The sequence below is a fragment of the Podarcis erhardii genome (genome assembly GCF_964252035.2).
Source record: "Podarcis erhardii genome assembly, chromosome: 13".
Lineage (NCBI taxonomy): Eukaryota > Metazoa > Chordata > Lepidosauria > Squamata > Lacertidae > Podarcis > Podarcis erhardii.
In genome coordinates this window covers 49,077,107-49,089,492 of record NC_138502.1, presented here as the reverse complement: position 1 = coordinate 49,089,492, position 12,386 = coordinate 49,077,107, and the positions used below count along the sequence as shown (strand labels likewise).

The following is a 12,386-nucleotide window of genomic DNA, read 5'->3' as shown; positions in this document are numbered from 1 at the left end:
AATCGTCGCCGTATCTGGTCGCAGTGGCGGCGCCAGCATTGCCCCCCATCTGTTAGCACCTCGTACGACACGGGGCCCGTGACCCTGGTGACTGTGGCAGGTACCCATGCAGGGCCTGCCCCAAAATTCTTTGCGTACACTGGGTCCTGGGCCTCGAAGGTCCGGGGGTTCCTGCCTTCCCCCACCACTACCTCATCCTGAGCTCTATCGGGGTGAAGGCGGTCCAATCTGATTGCAAGGCGCCGACCCATTAGTAGTTCAGCGGGGCTCCGGCCAGTCGTTGAGCTGGGGGTGCTGTGCTGTGCTAGAAGGAATGTGGCAAGGCGGTACTCCCAATCCCCTTGCGTCATGCGGCGAAGGGTGTCCTTGGTGGTCCGCACCATGCGTTCTGCTTGGCCATTGGTGGCAGGGTGGAATGGCGCCGAACGGATGTGGCGGATGGCGTTCTGCACTGTGAAGGTTTGAAATTCTCCTGATGTAAATGCAGTCCCGTTGTCTGAGACGAGAGTGTCAGGGAGCCCGTGGGTTGCAAACAGCCTGCGTAGTACCCGGATGGCTGCGGACGTAGAAGTGGACGGTACCAGTGCGACTTCCAGCCATTTGGTGTAGGAGTCCACCACTATGAAGAATGTTTTCCCCTGAAAGGGGCCAGCGAAGTCCACATGCAGGCGTGACCATGGTGCTCGGGCGGACTCCCAGGACTGGACTGGGGCCCTTGGGGGATCTGGGCGGGATTCCTGGCAGGCCTGGCAGTGTTTGACCCAGGCCTCTATCTCTCCGTCGATCCCCGGCCACCACACATAACTCCTGGCAAGGGCCTTCATTCTTACTACCCCTGGGTGTGTCTCGTGTAGGGCTGTGAGGACCCTTTTGCGGAGGGGCTGGGGAACAACGACCCTGCTTCCCCATAACAGGCACCCCTTGTGGGCTGACAGTTCATGTTTGCGGGTTGTGTAGCCGGCGAATTCTGGCCCGGGGCTGCGGCTGGGCCATCCCCTCCACACCCAGTCCAGGACCCGGGAGATGACCCTATCTTTCTTGGAATGGTGTGCAACTTCTTGTGCCTGAATGGGGCGGTCAGGAAGCAGCTCCAGGCTCATAACCTCTTGTGCAGGTGCTGGGTCGGGGCCTGTTTCCGGTAGTGGTAGCCTGCTGAGGGCGTCTGCATGGCCCATCGCCTTTCCAGGGCGGTGAATCAGTGCATACTGGTAGCTGGCAAGGAAAATTGACCACCTGAGGACGCGAGGAGACAGCACTTGGGGGGTCTGCTTTTCGGGGGCAAACAAGCCAAGCAACGGCTTGTGGTCAGTCACCACGGTGAAGGGCCGCCCGTACAAGAAATCATGGAATTTTTTTACTCCCTTCACGATTGCCAGACCCTCCTTGTCGATTTGCGAGTAGTTCCGCTCGGTTTCGTTGAGTGTCTGGGAAAAGTATGCTACCGGTACCTCTCTTCCATCCGGGAGTTGGTGTCCCAGGACAGCGCCGATGCCATAGGGCGAGGCGTCGCATGCTAGCACCACCGGCAGCCTCTCGTCGAAGTGTGCCAAGACCGAGTTTGAGACAAGCAAGTCCTTGACTGCCTGGAATGCGGCCTCCTGGCGCTGGCCCCACACCCAAGGGGCCCGCTTGTCCAGGAGTCTGTGTAGGGGCTCCGCTACCGCCGCCTTGTGGGGAAGGAAGGAATGGTAAAAGTTCAATAATCCCAAGAAGGCCTGAAGTTCAGTCTTGTTCTTGGGCGCTGGGGCATCACAAATGGCCCGTACCTTGTCCCCAGTCGGGTGAACCCCTTCTGCATCCACCATAAATCCCAGAAAGTCCACTTGAGGCACTCCTAGTAGACATTTTTTCCCGCTTCACCTTGAGACCCGCCATCTGGAAACGGTGCAGAACAGTGCGGAGGCGGTCCTCAAACTCCTCTGGTGTGGGCCCGGCAATCAACACATCATCAAAGAAGGGGGTGACACCAGGAATCCCTTTAAGGAGAGAGTCCATTAGATTCTGGAATATGCCTGGTGCCACGCTGACCCCGAATTGCAGCCGCTTTACCCTGAACGCTCCTCTGTGCGTCACAATCGTCTGTGCCTCTGCTGTGGCCTCATCTACTGGCAGCTGTTGATATGCTTGGGCCAAGTCCAGCTTGCCAAAAATTTTCGACCCAGCCAGGGTGGCAAGGACATGGCTGACCACTGGCACTGGGTATGCATGGGCCATGAGGGCCTTGTTTATGGTACATTTGTAGTCTGCGCAGATGCGGACCGAACCATTAGGCTTGACGGGTGTGACGATTGGGGTTTCCCAGGGGGCATTAGGCACCGGCTCCAGCACTCCTTGCTCCACGAGTCGGTCCAATTCCTCGTCTATACGGGGTTTCAGGGCGAATGGGACCCGGCGGGCCTTGAGCCTGACTGGTCGTACTGCGGGGTCAAGCTGTAGAGCAATGGGGGGGCCCGTATACTGTCCCAATTTCCCATCGAAAACCCCCGGAAACTCCTTGCATATGGCGTCCACGTCCACTTGTAAGCTCATGTGGTTCACCCCGGTGATGGCTAGTCCCAGTGGTCCAAACCATGCCAACCCCAGTAAGCTAATGTAGGGGCCCTTGACCACAAGCGAGTCCAGTTGCCGCGTCCGCCCTCGGTATTGCACCCTGAAGGTCCCCATCCCCATTGTGGGGACCTTACGTTTCTGGAAGTCCCGGAGGGTGAATGGGGCCGGCCTGAGTTTGGGACCCCCAGTAGGACACAGTTTCCTTAAGGTCCTTGCCGAGATTATGGATAGAGTTGAACCCGTGTCAAGCTCCATGCGGCATGGGGCCCCCTCTATCTGTACCTCTACATAAATTTTCTCTACGTTGGGGTGGGGCAACTGGTATACCTGGAAGTCTGTGAGCTCCGTCAAGTTGCCTTGGTGCGTTGGGCCCCGGGACCTGGGGCTCTTGGATTGGTCATCTGATGCCTGGCTTCGGGTGGGCCGAGCCCGACACACCCGGGCGATGTGTCCCAATTTTCTGCACTGCCTGCACTCTGCGTTGCGGAAACGGCAGGTCCTCCTCTCGTGACTTTCTCCACAGCTTGCGCAGTTCCCTCCTTCTCGTCGAGGAAGCTGTGGTATGTGGGCTGCTTGAGTGCGCTGCTGTACTCGGTGCACCTCCTCCCTGTCGGATCCCGAGTCGTTGGTGAGGTCTTCGTGGTGGACCCTCGGTTGGGACGGCTGGCTCAGCCGTGCCTCTTGCGTCGACCTCTCAGCAGCTTCCGTTGCCAGGGCCTCCTCCAGAGCGACCTGGAACGTTAGGTTCTTCTTAGCGTAGAGGCGTCGTTGCAGCTTCTCATCCTTCAGGCCACCGACGAGGCGGTCACGAAGCATGTTCTCCAGCTCTGAGAAGTTGCAGAACCGGGCAGCTTGGCGGAGAGAGGTCACAAACCCAGTTATGGTTTCCCCAGGGGCTTGCCGCTTTGCGTAGAAGGCATTTCGACAAGCCACCACTGAGGGCTGTGGCGAAAAGTGCCCCTTCAGCTGTTCCATTATTGTTTTGTATGGAACAGTAGCGACGTCTTCAGGCGCAAGGAGAGCCCGGGCGATTTCAAATGTCTCCTCTCCGCAGACGCTGAAGAATATTGCCCTCTTCTTGGCGTCTTCTTCATCGGTGACCCCTTTGGCTTCTAGGAGGAAGGTGAAACGGGAGGCGTACGCTTCCCAGTCTCCAGATGCTGGGTTGAATGGCGAGAAGCTGCTGTCAGTTGCCATTCTGAGTTCCTTGTGTCCCGGAGCTGAAGCCTGGATACACGGTGCGAGGCAGCGATGCGGCAAGTGGCGGTGCTGCGGTGCTGTGTGTGGCAGTCAGCTCAGCGGGATCCCACCTTCGTCGCCAGTGAAATATACTCAGAGTCGCAAAGTGATTTCATGCTCTTTATTCAGCTCATAGTGGTGAGGAGGAATGAATGAATGTCCCCTCAAAGTATCTGCTTTATATACATTATTTACACAATGGGCTGCACATGATTGGCTAATTCCAGGATTCTACTGTAGGCCAATCAGGTTGTGGATTCACTTCTATCTGGAGCATGATTGGGTGGTTCCTGCTAACCAATCATACTGCTGCATTGTTCTAGGACCAATCAGACTGCTGCATTCTGAATCCTATTGTTCTAGGACCAATCAGACTGCTGCCTTTTGGAGCCTATTGTTCTAGGACCAATCAGACTGCTGCAGTTTGGATCCTATTCAACTCAGTACATAACAAGTATTATGCACAATATTGTTATAGATTGAGGGAGGATCCCACTAAACCCTAGAAATTAATAAATGGTGGGGTTTGGGATTATTTGGGATGTGAAGGGAGAAATACAAGCTGCAGAGGAATTCCTGGGCTACCCTATGCAAAAGGAGCTGGCCAAGCAAGGTTCTTTAAGAAATAATTGAAGGACAAGGAGAGCCTAACTGGAAATGCAAAAGAAGTCCTTTCCCCTTGCCCTGCAGTGTGAACAGAGGCTGGGGATGTGAAGGGGAGCCAGGATAATGGTGCCTGGTGAGGAAAACTGAGGCTTTGAGCAAGGGGAGGAATAGGAGGAGGAGGAGGAGGAGGGAGTCTGGAATCCAACGTGGGAAGGCTGGCTGCCCTGTTTGGGGGACAAGTCCCTCTTGAACGGACTTTGCTGTAAGATCTGGTCTCCCTCCATGCAAACTGAAGGTGTAAACAGGTGAATAAACTGTATTTCTTAAAGGTAAGACAGTCTCTGCCATATCTCAGTTCTCCAAAGGTGAGAGCCATGGACTCTTGCCATCACTCAGTAGAGAGAGGGATGGCACCTTTTGGAACAAAATTTTATAAGCCTGCTCTGACAAGTCATCCTGTTAGAAGGACTTGAGTTCCCGATTCCTGGTTCCTAGAGAATTGGGGGAAGTGTGCAGCAGGTTCTCCCCCCTGTTCTAAAAAGCAGGTGTCTTCCCCTGAACGATCCTGGGAATTGGAGTTTGTCAGGGGTTCTGGGAATTGTAGTTCTGTGAGAGGAAAGCTGCAGTGCCGAGGATCATTTGGGGGACGTCATGTGCTTTAAATCCTCATTGGATATTTTAAAAAAATGTACAAAAAAGTTTGTTCTGGGTCGGGGGGAGCATAGAAGAGAAAAAAGTGAAGCCTTCAGTTGCCTTGCTCATTTCTCTTGGTGTGTACAAAGCAAATGCACAGATGGGAAACCTCTTTTGGATTTTCAAAGTCCAGCAAATCTTAAAAGACGGCGCAGTGCCATTAGCAAGGTCACAGTTGGGTCTCGGCAAACAAGAAAAAGAGGAGCAACATGACTGGTTAATCAAATGTGCACTGTTGGCCCCTCTAGGCCTCCTATACTTCCTTGGGAGGGGGTAAAAAAGCTTTTTGTCTTCTGGGTTGGTGGTTGGAGGTGCCAGAATCAAATCCAGCCCACCGGGAGGTGCCTCGTTCACCCACACCAGGGCATTTTGCCAGCAGGCTGGTAGGGGGAACTGCCTTATTCTACTGACCGTGGGTCCACACCTTGTTCGGTGTATGGTCTACGCCGGCAGGGCTCTGCAGGATTTCAGGCCCAGCATATCCCAGCCCTATCTGGATTGAATCTGGGCCCTTCTATCTCCAAAGGAGATGCTCTACCAAGGAGCCACTTGTTAAAGGAGGACCATAGTTGTTATGTTCCCTATGAGGCGGTGGGCCTAAGGCATGCCTCTCCCCAATGGCTGGAGTTCCCCCGAAACGTAGGAACCGTCGCCTTCACAATAGAGCTTGTCAAATCAGAGAGGGGTGTGTTTGTGTGTGTGTGTGTGTGTGTGTGTGTGTGTGTGTAGTTGTTACGAGGCTTCCCCCTAAGTACATTCACACCCTTGACATTATGGCAATACTGCAAATGCTTCTTAGAACACAGTAGGATAAAACCGCAAGGTGGTTTTTGTTTTTGTTTCACTTGGAGGAATCTGACTTAAAAGAATCTTGGGGAAACTGCTACTGCCCAAGGATCCCTTGAGAAAAGAACAGGTAAGACGAAGGAAAGATTTGAAAAGACAAATTTCTAGTTCCAATGGAGAAATATGGTAAATTTGGAGCTGCAGCTGGTCGTGGGTCACGCACTTTGGGATGTTTTTGGAGCACCACCACCTAGCAGGCACATTACGATTTTGAAACAGCCTGCCTTGCTCTAATCTTAAATTTCTTAAATAAAAAAATTGAAAAGACAAATTTCTAATCCCCACGAGAAAATATGGTATATTTAGAGCTGTAGCTGATTGTGGGACAAGGCAAAGTGGGCCGTGTTTCCTGCACTGCAAGATTGCAGAGTCTCCTCCCCACAAGAGACAGTCTCTGCCTCTCTCTGTGTCATCTCTAGGATTCATGGAATCAGATGGTGGGCCTTGGGTTCCTCATCCCAGCTGTCAACTGCCTGGCCATGCTTCTCCAAAGGGTGGCAGGTAGCAGTTGCTCCCAGCCTGGCCTAGATAGACCAAGGATGGACCCACCAAGGGCCTTTGTAGGCCATATCTCAGTGCCTCTGGAAGCCCAAAGGGTCAGCATCTCCAGGTGAGGCTTGGGAAGCTCTGATCTGATCCCCAGGTGAGTTGCTGCCAGCCAGGCCAGAGGAAGGCAGTCTGGAGCTCCCGGGACCCGGGACCTGGCTCCTGAGGCAGCTGTCTATGCAGCCCAGTGGGTGAGGTCTTCTGCCAGACAAAGGGCTGAGCGCTTTCCTGCATATTCACCTCTAGCGACTGAACATTTCATGGCCGAGCTTCAATCTGTCCCTCTGTGTGCCTGTTTTGGGTTAGCACAGCAGGGGTGCCAATACTTCTTGCATCCTCAGACTCATAGAACCACAGAGCAGGACGGGACCTTGAGGATCATCTAGTCCCACCCCCTGCAGGAAGATGCAGCTGTCCCAGATGGGGATCGAACCTGCAAGCTGGGCCTTCTCATCCCCACACCTGAAGCCAAGCAGGGAGTTGAATCAAGGCCCTTCTGGGTGCCCAGAAGATGCTCTGCCACTGAGCTATAGCCCCTCCCAAACAGAAACACAGGAAGGGGATTTAGACCCTGGATTTCCCCACTTACCTCAGAGTGGCTGGGGCAACCTGGGAAGGTGGGTGGGGTACAAATAACTACTACTACTACTACCAGTAGTAGTGCAGTGGTACCTTGGGTTAAGGACTTATTTCGTTCTGGAGGTCCATTCTTAACCTGAAACTGTTCTTAACCTGAGGTACCACTTAGCTAAAGTGGTATCTCAGGTTAAGAACAGTTTCAGGGGCCTCCCGCTGCTGCTGCGCCGCCAACATGCAATTTCTGTTCTGTTCTCATCCTGAAGCAAAATTCTAAACCCGAGATACCATTTCTGGGTTAGTGAAGTCTGTAACCTGAAGCGCATGTTCTAAAGAGCAGATGTCTCCCCCCCCCCCAATGATCCTGGGAACTGTAGTTTGTTAGGGGCTCTGGAAACAGCTCCCATTAGCAGAGATCCGTGGAGTCCAAGGAACTCAGTAATGAGGAGGAACCAGGAAGATGGAGGAGCTCAGATGCCAGGTTCTTGGGGAGGGATCCCGTGCCTTGGAAATGGAAAACCTTTGGGTGTTGAGTGTCCCAGGATTGTGCCTTGCCTTCAAGGGGAACGCCTGGGAGATGGGGTTTGGTCCTGATGAAGCTCCAACAGAAGACCATTTACTGGAGGACAGGAAGGGATTCCCCTCAGATCAGATTGGCTCAGGCATATCTGAGCGGAGCCAGCAGATGTTTTAAAATTCCATCCTTGACAAACTTAAAAGGATAGGAATCAGGTTGCAGAACCTTGTTTTGAGCAAGTCCAGCCATGAAGCTAGCTGCCTTCCCTCCCTTTTCCCCACTTAAGAAAGAATTAGGCATCAACATGGGAACTTTAAAAATAAGCTTTATTTACTTTATAATCATGCATTGGTTCACATCAATAGTGGCATTAAAAACTGTGCAGGCAAAATAGTGTTATACATTTGCAGGAGAACCCCCCCCCCCCGCCAAACCCCAGAAATACACAAAAGGTAGAATTTTGATAATTTGGGATATCAATGAAAGTACAGGCTGCACAACTGTGCCAGGCAAGGAATTCCTGGGCTGACTTTTGCAAACCAGTCTGGCCCGTCTAACAAAGAGCAAATCTGTTAACACACCTGAGCTTGCTGGCCACATGGCCCAAGGGGAAGTGGGGATGAGCCCCAAAGGTATGGTGTGTACACAGCCTATTGTTTCAAGGGAAAGGTCTCTAGTGGGCTTTGGCTCACATACTGTATCCTGCTTCCTCCACAGGGCCAGGCTCCAGGGATGAGGCTCCAGACCCGGGATGAAGAACCGAACAACATCCCAGTGGTTCCCCGGCTGACATCCCTCGCACCTCTTCCCCACTGCCCCTTCTCCGTATTGGCATGGCTCCTTCCCGGCCCTGTTTGGGGCAGAAGCAGCAGCCAAAGTTTCTTCCCATTAAAACAGCTTCTCGGGTGATTTCTGAGAGGGAGGAGACTTTGGCTGCTGTTTCTGTGCTAGGCCGGTCGGACGCCCATACGGAGGAGAAGTGGGGAGCGCTGATAAGATCAGGTAGGAGGAAATGCCCCTTCCCAGGTCCGCCCCCCTCCTGCCCCAGACTGGGCTAGTGTGGCTGGGAGCTGGGCACCTGCTGATGTCTCCGTTTTCTTTGCAGGGAGGGAGCCTTTCCCCAACATATACTTTGTTCTGGTCAAATCCCTGGAGAGATGTGACGACCCTCAGGTACTGGGACAGAGGGAACAAAGGGGTCCTTCCATAGTTTTTGGCCCACCAGAGGCCCATTCTCATATGATGTCCTGCTTCTTCCACAGGACCACACCTCCAGGGATGAGGCTCCAGAGCCAGGATTATTATCAAGAGACTATCGTGGCAGTTCCCGGCCCCTGACCCTTGCCTGCCTCCCCCTCCGTCTGTTCTCCATGTGGGCATGGCTCCTTCCTGGCCCTACTTGGCGCAGAAGCAGCAGCCTAGGTTTCCACCCATCAAAAGAACCTCCAGAGTTATTCCGGAGCTGGAGGAGACTGCCGCCTTCCCAGGTCACCCCCCTCCTGCCCCAGACTGGGCTAGCGTGGCTGGGTGCCAGGGACCTGCTGATGTCTCTGTTTGTTTTGCAGCGAGGAGAAGGTTCAGCCTGGGAGCCGCTGCATCCTGGGAGGGACTGGAGCCCAGACAAAGGCCTCTCGCCCCAGAGGTACTGGGACAGGGGGAAGGACAAAGACCCCCGCAGGGAGGCAAGGTGTGGAAAGGCTCAGAGTTCAGGTAGGGGGAAATGCCAATTGAGTGCAGGAGTTGGGGGGGGAGCAGACCTGTCTCGCCCCAGCCCCTCACCCCCCTCCTTCCAAGCCAGGTAGGAGCAGCGATCGTTGGCAGCCAATGGGGATGTGGGCATGGGCACAGAGCCAGGCCTCCACCGGGCCAGGCCTCCAGGGATGAGGCCCCAGCTCCAGCTCCCGGGATGAAGGGCGAGAGAACATCCCGGCGGTTCCCGGCTGGCAACCCTGGCATCTCTTGCCCACTGCCTCTTCTCCATGCGGGCATGGCTCTTTCCTAGCCCTACTTGGCGCAGAAAGAGGAGTCAAGGTTTCCCCCCATCAAGAACACTTCCAGAGTTATTCCAGAGCCGCGTGAGACTTGGGCTGCTGCTTCTGTGCCAAGCCGGCCGGGAAGGAGCCCAGACGCCCGTACGGAGCAGGTCAGGTTGGGGCAGGTGATAACATCAGGTAGGAGGAAATGCCCCCTTCCCAGGTCCCCCCCCCTCCTGCCCCATACTGGGCTAGCGTGGCTGGGAGCCAGGCACCTGCTGATGACTCTGTTTGTTTTCCAGGGAGGAGAAGGTTCAGCCTGGGAGCCGCTGCATCACGGGAGGGACTGGAGCCCAGACAAAGGCCTCTCACCCCAGAGGTACTGGGACAGGGGGAAGGACAAAGTGTGGAAAGGCTCAGAGTTCAGGTAGGGGGTAATGCCAATTGAGTTCTAGAGTGGGCGGGGGAGCAGATCTGTCTCGGCCCAGCCCCTCGCCCCCTCCTTCCAAGCCAGGGGTCTGGCCATTATGTGTCCAGGCAGGAACAGCGATCGTTGGCAGCCATTGGTGACTTGGGCATGGGCAGCATGGCAGGGGTGCTTGTTCTGCTTCCCTCCTTCCCTGGGTCAGGTGGCCAGACACCCTCACCAATGCTCAGGCTCTCCCTACAGAAGTTTGGGGGCTGCTCCCCCCGGGGGCCCTATGTCTCCACCGCAGGAGGGCCCTGCCTCCACTGGTTTGCCTGCCCATTGGCTGCTGCCAGTCTGCTCTGTGCCAAACAGGAGAAGGAGAGATGTGGAAGAGTGAGGAAGGGAGAGAGCTGGGAAGGCAGACGAGGGGGTGTGTGGAAATATTGAGAGCAATGTGCCCCTGAAGGAAATCATTGAGGACGGCCCATGGGACCCTGTCCCCTAGACAGTACAATGTCCTTGTTCATTTGCAAGGCTGTGGTTTGGGGAAACTGCAACCAGCCCAGCAGCAGTCCAGAGGTGCAGGGAAACCCATCAAAATCTGGAGGTATGTTGTGACCTTGTGTGGCAGGGGAAGTGATTCCCAGTGCTCTTGCTAGCTGGAGGAGGAAGGTCTGGTTTAGAGATCCCTATAGTTTTATGGAGAGGGTTTCTCTGTGGTCCACCTGGCCAGGACTAGGAGTGGGGTCCTCTGCCAAGGCTGTGCTAGGGCAGTTTTAGGATGGCACGACTGGGGCGCTCACGCTGGGCACCACGCTGCAGAGGGGGCTAAAACTATGCAGAAGAACAAGAGGGAGGGGTGCCAAATCGTAGGGTGGTACAGGCAGGGCCGTAGTTAGGGGGTGGTGAGGTGGTCCCCAACAGGTGAGGGGTGGGGCACAAAATCGGCTCAAAAATATGTCCATAAATATGTCTAAATATGTAGATGATAATAATAAATATTATCATCTATATATTTATCTGGAACTCCTCCAAGCAATCAGAATAACAGAGTTTGTTTCTTCCTTAGGCGAGAGGCCCGCCAGAACGAGGGGGGGAAAGGCTCCCACTTCAGGTAAGTGGAAATGCCAGCTGAGTGCCCCATTTTTTAGGAATACTTCCTTCCCTTGTCCCCCCTCCCTCATGCGCCAGACTGGTGCTATCATCTGGGATCCAGGCGCTTGCTGATTCCTCTGTTTTCTCTGCAGGGAAGGAGCCTTTCCCCAACGTCTACTTCGTGCTGGCGAAATCCCTGGAGGGACGTGGTGAACATCAGGTACGGGGACAGCAGGAAGGGGTCCTTGTGGAACTTCTTTTTAGGGGGGTCATCAAAAATGGGGCAGTAGTTTTTCATCCGCCCCTGCCCCTTCTCATCAGATGCTTCCTGCTTCCTCCACAGGACCACGCCTCCAGGGATGAGGCTCCAGCGCCTGCTCCTGGGACGAAGAACAACAGACCATCACTGCGGTTCCCGGCCCCTGATCCTCGCCTGCCTCACCCTCCATCCGTTCCCCTGATCCTCGTCTGCCTCACCCTCCATCCGTTCCCCGTGCGGGCATGGCTCCTTCCCGGCCCTACTTGGCGCAGAAGTAGCAGTCAAGGTTTCGCCCCATCAAGAACACCTCCAGAGTTATTCTGGAGCCGGGGGAGACTTGGGCTGCTGCCTCTGTGCCAAGCCGGCCGGGACGGAGCCCAGACGCCTGTACGGAGCAGGTCAGGGTGGGGCAGGTGATAACATCAGGTAGGAGGAAATGCCCCCTTCCCAGGTCCCCCCCCTCCTGCCCCATACTGGGCTAGCGTGGCTGGGAGCCAGGCACCTGCTGATGACTCTGTTTGTTTTCCAGGGAGGAGAAGGTTCAGCCTGGGAGCCGCTGCATCACGGGAGGGACTGGAGCCCAGACAAAGGCCTCTCACCCCAGAGGTACTGGGACAGGGGGAAGGACAAAGTGTGGAAAGGCTCAGAGTTCAGGTAGGGGGTAATGCCAATTGAGTTCTAGAGTGGGTGGGGGAGCAGATCTGTCTCGGCCCAGCCCTTCGTCCCCCTCCTTCCAAGCCAGGGGTCTGGCCATTATGTGTCCAGGCAGGAGCAGCGATTGTTGGCAGCCATTGGTGACATGGGCATGGGCAGCATGGCAGGGGTGCTTGTTCTGCTTCCCTCCTTCCCTGGGTCAGCTGGCCAGACACCCTCACCAATGCTCAGGCTCTCCCTACAGAAGTTTGGGGGCTGCTCCCCCCGGGGGCCCTATGTCTCCACCGCAGGAGGGCCCTGCCTCCACTGGTTTGCCTGCCCATTGGCTGCTGCCAGTCTGCTCTGTGCCAAACAGGAGAAGGAGAGATGTGGAAGAGTGAGGAAGGGAGGGAGCTGGGAAGGCAGACGAGGGGGTGTGTGGAA

General features: G+C 55.1%; 1 long non-coding RNA gene across 2 annotated transcripts in view; it reads left to right on the top strand.

Annotated features, from left to right (window-relative positions):
• LOC309327227 overlaps positions 1-11,503 on the top strand; it is a 51,300-nt gene extending 39,797 nt beyond the window's left edge. For both annotated transcript variants that reach the window (XR_014150446.1, XR_014150447.1), the window contains 2 exons: positions 8,576-8,746; positions 11,394-11,503. This is a non-coding gene — a long non-coding RNA (uncharacterized lncRNA). The remainder of the gene's footprint in view (positions 1-8,575; positions 8,747-11,393) is intronic.
• Positions 11,504-12,386: the final 883 nt, after the last annotated feature.